Source organism: Bos indicus, chromosome 12 (assembly GCF_029378745.1).
Source record: "Bos indicus isolate NIAB-ARS_2022 breed Sahiwal x Tharparkar chromosome 12, NIAB-ARS_B.indTharparkar_mat_pri_1.0, whole genome shotgun sequence".
Taxonomy (NCBI): Eukaryota; Metazoa; Chordata; class Mammalia; order Artiodactyla; family Bovidae; genus Bos; species Bos indicus.
Genome location: NC_091771.1, coordinates 84,512,311 through 84,519,664, shown reverse-complemented (window position 1 = coordinate 84,519,664; position 7,354 = coordinate 84,512,311). Strand labels below are relative to the sequence as shown.

General features: G+C 46.5%; 1 pseudogene; it reads right to left on the bottom strand.

Annotated features, from left to right (window-relative positions):
* Positions 1 to 6,624: 6,624 nt before the first annotated feature.
* LOC139186167 (ferritin light chain pseudogene) lies at positions 6,625 to 7,119 on the bottom strand (annotated as a pseudogene).
* Positions 7,120 to 7,354: the final 235 nt, after the last annotated feature.

Here is a 7,354-nt window from a genome sequence, read left to right as displayed (position 1 = left end):
CAGCCCCCATCCCAGCCCAGGGTGATAGAGGCAGAACGTATGATCAGCAATAGTTACTAACATCTCCTGACAGGCTGAGTGCTCTCAGACAAGTATTGTCCCAGGGCGGAACGTGTGTCTGAAACATATTACTCTGAATGAGAAGGAAATGTAATCATTTGCATAAATCGGGATGCTATTGACTCAGATTCTGGGCAGATAAAAAGCAATTAATACCATGTTCTTTGGACAACCATAGTCTTTGTATCAGAAATTTCCAAGTCCTATAATATATTATCCAGTGACTATTCTTCTGTGGCAGTTTTTAGTGGACAAAGTCATATTTTATATGTGAATGTATACTTTGCTCTTGATATTGTAAGGTAATATAATGATATCTTCATGTTTTAAAAACAGGTACATCCGTACAGCAAGTTTAAAAACTTCAAAATAAAATCTAGAGATTTAAAAAATCTCTAGCTCAGAAGATGTTTTTATGACCCATTCAAACCTTTAGAGTTAAGATTTGTTGACCAAGGTCTAGAGATACAATGAAGGTCAATTGTTGTATTGCAAGCTCCTGAAGCAGATGTTCTCTGGACAAACCCATTAGAAAAGTACAGCTTCTGAATCTTCTAGGCTTAAAATGCTTTCACTACAGGATTTCAAGCTAAAGGGATATTTTTCTCTGAAGCTAAAAGCCTGGTCCTTCCCTTTCACCAGTGAGAAAGAAAATGTGTTGTCTCCATGCATATAATTTTTATAAAGATCTCTATCTCAGATGATACTTCATGTTCATTTGTTGCTACACAAGCCAGGAAGATCCGAATATCTTTTAAATCTCAACCTAACAGTAATCAGCTTTCTGGAAAGTTTCCTGGGAGAACTTTCTGGAAGAGTGCCCAGATACATGAGCATACAGTGGAGGGGAGGGCATTGTGGAAAGTGTTTGGCACAGATGTTAAAACCATATGTAATGTTAGGATCCGGACTGGGTCCCCTGGCTGCTGAGGTTTCTGCATCTTCCACCAGAATGTCCAGGCTATCTCATAACTCCAGTGGCCATGATGTCTTGGTGTTTAAAATGACACCCAACTGAATTTTTCATCTTAGCTGTGAATTCCATTTTATGTGAAGTTACGTTTTCATCTTATACCAGAAATTACTGAACTTTAGGAGGCAGGGGTACTTGTGTTTAGTAGTTATGTTAATGAGTTACCTATGTACTTGTGAGAGCCATGGGTGTCTTTCTGATCATCCCACTGATCCATCAGAGGTCTTAGGCACTTTCACACCCAGGCACCAGTCCTACCTGAAACCAGGGATTGCAGCACGAGCGAAGGGCGTGGGTTGAGGACGATGGACTGGCATCCACTAAGGGCCTGTTATTCACTAGGTGTTATGCTATGCACCACCTAGGTTGCTGCTGCTGCTGCTAAGGCGCTTCAGTCGTGTCCGACTCTGTGCAACCCCATAGACGGCAGCCCACCAGGCTTCCCCATCCCTGGGATTCTCCAGGCAAGAACACTGGAGTGGGTTGCCATTTCCTTCTCCAATGCATGAAAGTGAAAATCAAAGTGAAGTCGCTCAGTCGTGTCCGACTCCAGCGACCCCATGGACTGCAGTCTACCAGGCTCCTCTGTTCATGGGATTTTCCAGGCAAGAGTACTGGAGTGGGGTGCCATTGCCTTCTCCGACTACCTAGGTTAGTCCTCAGCAATTGGGATACAGTCTGCTCCATTATTAGAAGCAGCAGCTGACTGAGAGAAACAACTTAATATACAAAGGAATCATAAAGTAGCAAAGCTGATGGGCAAATGTCTGTTTGAGTGATTGCCCACCTGCCGCCTTCTCCTTCTCTACTTGTGTTCTTCTGCTGGTGCGTCTATGCCCCAAGCCCTCCTACGTGTTTAGATACTGCTGGGGAATCTCTCAGCACGTCGCCCAGGACTCTTGATCCCCAGCAAGGGACTCTGTGGTTGAGCCTCTGTCAGGACTCACACCCGAGGTCTGGTCCCACCTCTCCAGTCCTGGGCGCCCACCCATCCGCCCCTGGCCTTCCTTGAATTCTGGGGATGCTACATCTGGCCTGCCATGAGAATGCTTGGCCTACCTCATTTGAGATCCAGTGTTCTTCTGCTAAGAGCTCGTGTGTGTGCGTGTGTGAGCGTGAAAGAGAAAGAGGTGGAAGGGTAAACATCACATAGAGACAAACGCTTCGCAGGTGAGCTTCCCTGTCAACTGGAATGTGGCTTCTGCGGGCCTCCTGGGTACCCATGTGACCCCTGGGCTCTAACACACACGCTGCGAGGCACACGTATCGAATGTAATGGCCTCTTGCCCGGGTCTTGTGGTTGCTTTCATGAGCCAGGCTGGGCCAGCATTGCCTTTGAGGCTGGGCAAGGCTCAACCTGCAGGGAGAAAGTGAGTCTTTCTGGTGATGGGAGGAGCTGAGGATGGCAACACCTGGCCTAATGCTCAGGCCTCCGAACACGTCCCCGACCTGGACTCCTCCCAGTCTTCCTTCTCCACCCGCTGCTCAAACCTCAGCAGGACAGGATAACTGAGGGTGCGTGCGTTCTGATAATTCTTCAGTTTTGCTCCAGTTATTGGGATTGTTTATCAAGGGATATGTCCGGGTCAAGTTTAAGAGGGATCTTGCCCTGCTTTTTATACATTGATGCATGCAGGAGCACCTTGAATTGCTACAGGCATTCTCCAGCCATTAGCCCTACAGATGCCGTGTAATAATTCTTGAAACTCTTGCTGGAGGAGTGCTCCTTTGAATGATCTCATTCATGATGATGAAGGCCATAAATTCTGAGGAATGCGAGACAATCAAATTCCTGACCTGTCTGTGACTATGGGAACTAGCTGCCGCGTTCAGGTAGGACCTGAAGTTCAAAGAAAGGCAGGCCTGCAGCTTTTGGGTTTTTATTTTTTAATTTTATTTGCATGATTTAAAGCTGAGCCAAGCCCCTGTGCTTAGTAAGGTTCAAAATGAGGTCTAAATAATCATTTCCATCTCAAGCTGCCTGCTTTCCCAGTGGTATACTGTTTGTTCCAGTTTGGGTCACTGTCAGAAGCAGAGTTGTCATAAAGCTGGAGGGGAGGTCTCTGATTCTTAGGGCCCAGAGAAGGACATAGGGATGGGAAGGGATTCCAGAAGGGGTTGTGATGTGAGTCAATTTTCCAGAAGGATAAAGAGACTGATGAATGAAGGAGACACAGAGAGATAAAAAAAAATCCTGATTTATGCAATGTCTCCAGCCATCCTACACTCACGCGTGAACTTACAGTCTCCCTGGAGCTGCCGGCGTCTGGCACAAACACTGAATGTCAAGGGCATGCTTGTGTTTTCACCTGTTTGTCCTCCTCTAATCTTAAGATCAATTCCTCTTTGCTTTATATTCAGGAACCATGGGGAAAAATATGCTCTCGCCCTGTGGTTCAAAAATCCTTAAGACTTAACCTATGCCATTTATGCATAATAGTAAATTTTATAAGCAATTATTTGGAAAAGCAATATTCTGTGTCAACACGAAAGGATGGAAAATAAGTTAATTTCCTTAAATAATAAATGAAAACTGCCTCAGGACATCCATCGACCTTCCCTTTCTTCTCGGGCCACTTAGATTCTGATAACACTGGCAAATTACCTGAAGGCCCTAAGTGAAGTGAACAGATCTTTAACTCTATTTATGCAAAACCAGCTGCAGTTTTTAGGCACTAAACTTTGAAACCCTAGGATCAGATACTGATAATTTGTGATGAAACTATCTAATCTTAGATATTTAAAAATTTTATTTGGCTGGGTCTTAGTTGCTGCATGTGGGATCTTTAGTTGCAACATGTGAGATCTAGTTCCCTGACTAGGGACTGAACCCAGGCCCCCTGCATTTGGGGGTGCAGGGTCGTAGGCACTGGACCTCCAGGGAAGTCCCTATTCCCAGTTCTGATGGCATTCTCCAAAGGTTTCCATTTTCACGCAAACAAAACTCACTCTGAATGGTGAGGAGAAACTTAGGTTCAAATTCACTCCAATTGAGTCATTTCACATGGTCCTGCTGTTGAAGCAAGCAAGAGAGCTAAGTTGCTAAGTTGTGTCCAACTCTTTGTGACCCCATGGACTATAGCCCACCAGGCTCCTCTGTCCATGGAATTCTCCAGGAAAAAATACTGGAGTGAGATGCCATTTCCTCCTCCAGGAGATCTTCTTGACCCAGGGATCTAACCTGTGTCTCTTATGTCTCCTACATTGGCAGATGGGTTTATTTATTTATTTTTTAAACCACTGGCGCCACCTAGGAAGCCTGCTGTTGAAAGCTGTGTTTAAAAGCTCCTGGCTCCATACAACAGAAGTTTATTTAGTACATATTATGGTCAACCATTGATTGCAGCCAATTCTGCAGGACTAGGAAAATGCCAAGGAGGCAGTGTGGACATTAGAGCCCAGAGCTCAGCAAAGAACACAGTGGGGAAGGGGCTCATTATAGATCCAGGCAGGCATGACCGCGTCCCCAGGAACAGCTTCATGCTCAGAAGAGGGAGCATCTTTGTGTCTTACCAGCTGCAAAGCACAGACTCCCAAACCCCATCACTCTGCGACTCATATTAATAAGCATGTGCCCAGATCAGGCTCTTTCCTAAGTATCATCTTATTTATGTCTCTGTGCAAATTCTCTCCACTTCTATCTTCTCCTTTGTTGTTGTTTAGTGGCTAAGTCATGTCCGACTCTCTTGCAACCCCATGGACGATAGCTTTCCCAGGTGGGCTCTGGTGCATGGGGTTGCAGAGAGTTGGTCACCACTGAAGCAACTTAGCACACACGCCCGGACTATAGACCACCAGTCTCCTCTGTCCATGGGATTCTCCAGAATACTGGAGTAGGTTGCCATTCCCTTCTCCAGGGGATCTTCCCAACCCAGGAATTAAACCCCCTCTTCCCGACCCAGGAATCAAACCCCCATCTCTTGCATCTCCTGCATAGTTTGGCACAATCTTTACCGCTGAGCCACCAGGGAAGCATCTTCTTACAGATGCAAAAACCAAGGCTCAGAAGGTTTCCTTTCTGAGTTTTTGAAAGTAGCCAGTGTAGTGTCCGGCTGGTGCAGACCTCTGCCACTGACATTTGGAGGTGACTATGTGACAGGATGGTTTGGGTGATAAACACCCGGGAAGTTACATATTTACCCTCTGCTTTTCATTATGTTTTTGAGTTCATTATATTTTTGGATGGTATCTAGTCACTCCAAATATACCCAAAGAAGATATTCAGTCAATGATTTGTTATAGTAACTCCACCTTATTTATCTGAGTAGGTTTAGGCCACCTGAATGTCTAATCTGGGTTTTTCCCAGGTGGCATTAGTGTTAAAGAACCTGCCTGCCAATGCAGGAGATGCAAGAGATGTGAGTTTGACCTCTGGGTTGGGAAGTTCCCCTGGAGGAGGGCATGGCAACCCACTCCAGAATTCTTGCCTGGAGAATCCCATGGACAGAGGAGCCTGGTGGGTATCAGTCCATGGGGTTGCAAAGAGTTAGACAGGACTGAAGTGACTGAGCAGCATATTATGCATAAACGTCTAATCATATTTCACTCCTCTTTGCTAATTCTCATTGTTGTTCAATACAGAATTTTGAGAATTGAAGCAATTTTTCAATAACAATACAAACTAAAGAAAGTATTATAGTATTTATCTGTGCACTGCTTGCTCAAACAGTCTGGGAAGTGTAGGCTCTGGATCAAAAGATCAGGTCCTAGTATGAATTGTGGTCCTGATTACCTGAGGTTGATGCCAAGACCTCAGCTTCTGTGCACAGGTACCGAATCAAATCTTAGAGGTAGTTTTGGGTGAGGTAGAACAGCTTTATTGCTTTGCCCACACTTTTTTTTTTTTTTACAAAAACTTTATTGTTTCCATTTGATCCAAGGCTTGGGAAAAGGCTCCAGGGTGTTAAAAGCTGCATAATGGCTTTATTTTGGGGGGGCTCCAAAATCACTGTGGACCGTGAATGCAGAGATGAAATTAAAAGATGCTTGCTCCTTGGAAGAAAAGCTATGACAAACCTAGACAGCATATTTAAAAAGCGGAGACATCATCTTGTTAACAAAGGTCCATATAGTCAAAGGTATGGTTTTTCCAGTAGTTATATAAAGATGTGAGGGTTGGACTACGTGCTGAAAATTGAGGAAGTGACGTTTTCAAACTATGGTGCTGGAGAAGACTCGAGAGTCCCTTGGACAGCAAGCAGACCAAACCCATCAATGATAAAGGGAATCAACCCTGAATATTTTTTGGAAGGACTGATGCTAAAGCTCCAATTCTTTGGCTACCCGTCACAAAGAGCCAACTCATTGGAAAAGGCCCTGATGCTGGGAAAGATTGAGAGCAGGGGGAGAAGGGGTGACAGAGGATGAAAGGGTTGGATGGCACCACTGACTAATGGACATGAGTTTGAGCAAACTCGGGGAGAGAGTGGACAGGGAAGTCCGGGGTGCTGCTGTCCATGGGGTTGCTAAGAGTCAGACATGACTGAGTGACTGGACAGCAGTGGTTGCAGAGAGAGGCTTCAGGCAGAAGCCCTGGGACTGGAGGTGGAGGGGGGTCACTCCTCAAAGGCTGCTGGGGTCCTGCAGGTGAGCTACTTACCCTGCCCAGCCTGGGGACCAGTGGGCCCCCGGAGGTCGGTCAGGTGGTCGCCCATCTTCCTGATGATTTTCACCACCTTGTTGAGGAAGCAGACCTCCAGGAAGCAACAGAAGCGGGGGTCTGCACAGGCAGAAAACAGGCCACACAGACCCAAAAGGGCCTGCTTCAGGTTCTTCTCTATGAGCAGGGTGGCCTCCAGAGCGTCCCGGGCTCCACCCCACTCATCCTGGGAAGGCTTCTCCACTTCTGGGAAGGGGGCATGGCCGCTGCTCTGCTTCTGCATTTGGGAGAGGGTATTGGTGCCCTGGAGCTTCTCCAAAGCCAACTTGCTGAAAAATTCACCCAAGTCGTCTAGAGCCACACTTTGCAGTTGAAATGGGAGCCCAGAGACAGGCAGGTATGGCAGGCTTGAAGATGCAGGTCCACAAGGTACTGGATGATGGCCTCCACCTCGGGGTTGAAAATCCAGAAGAATCTGAAAACTCATGGCTGATCAGGAACAAGGAGTTAAGCTCAACAACTGGAGTTGTCTGCTCCTGGTGTTGGAGGACAGCTAAGGGGCTGACTCCGAAGGCTGAGGCTGGAAAGAAGGTCCCAGTGTGGTCGGAGGCTGGAGGAAGGGGTGGCCCTGGGTCTGTTCTGTCCAACCACCATCTAAGCAACAGAGAGATCCACGGGAATGCCGAGTCAAGGGGGCCCTGGGCTTGTGCCTGCCCTCCAAA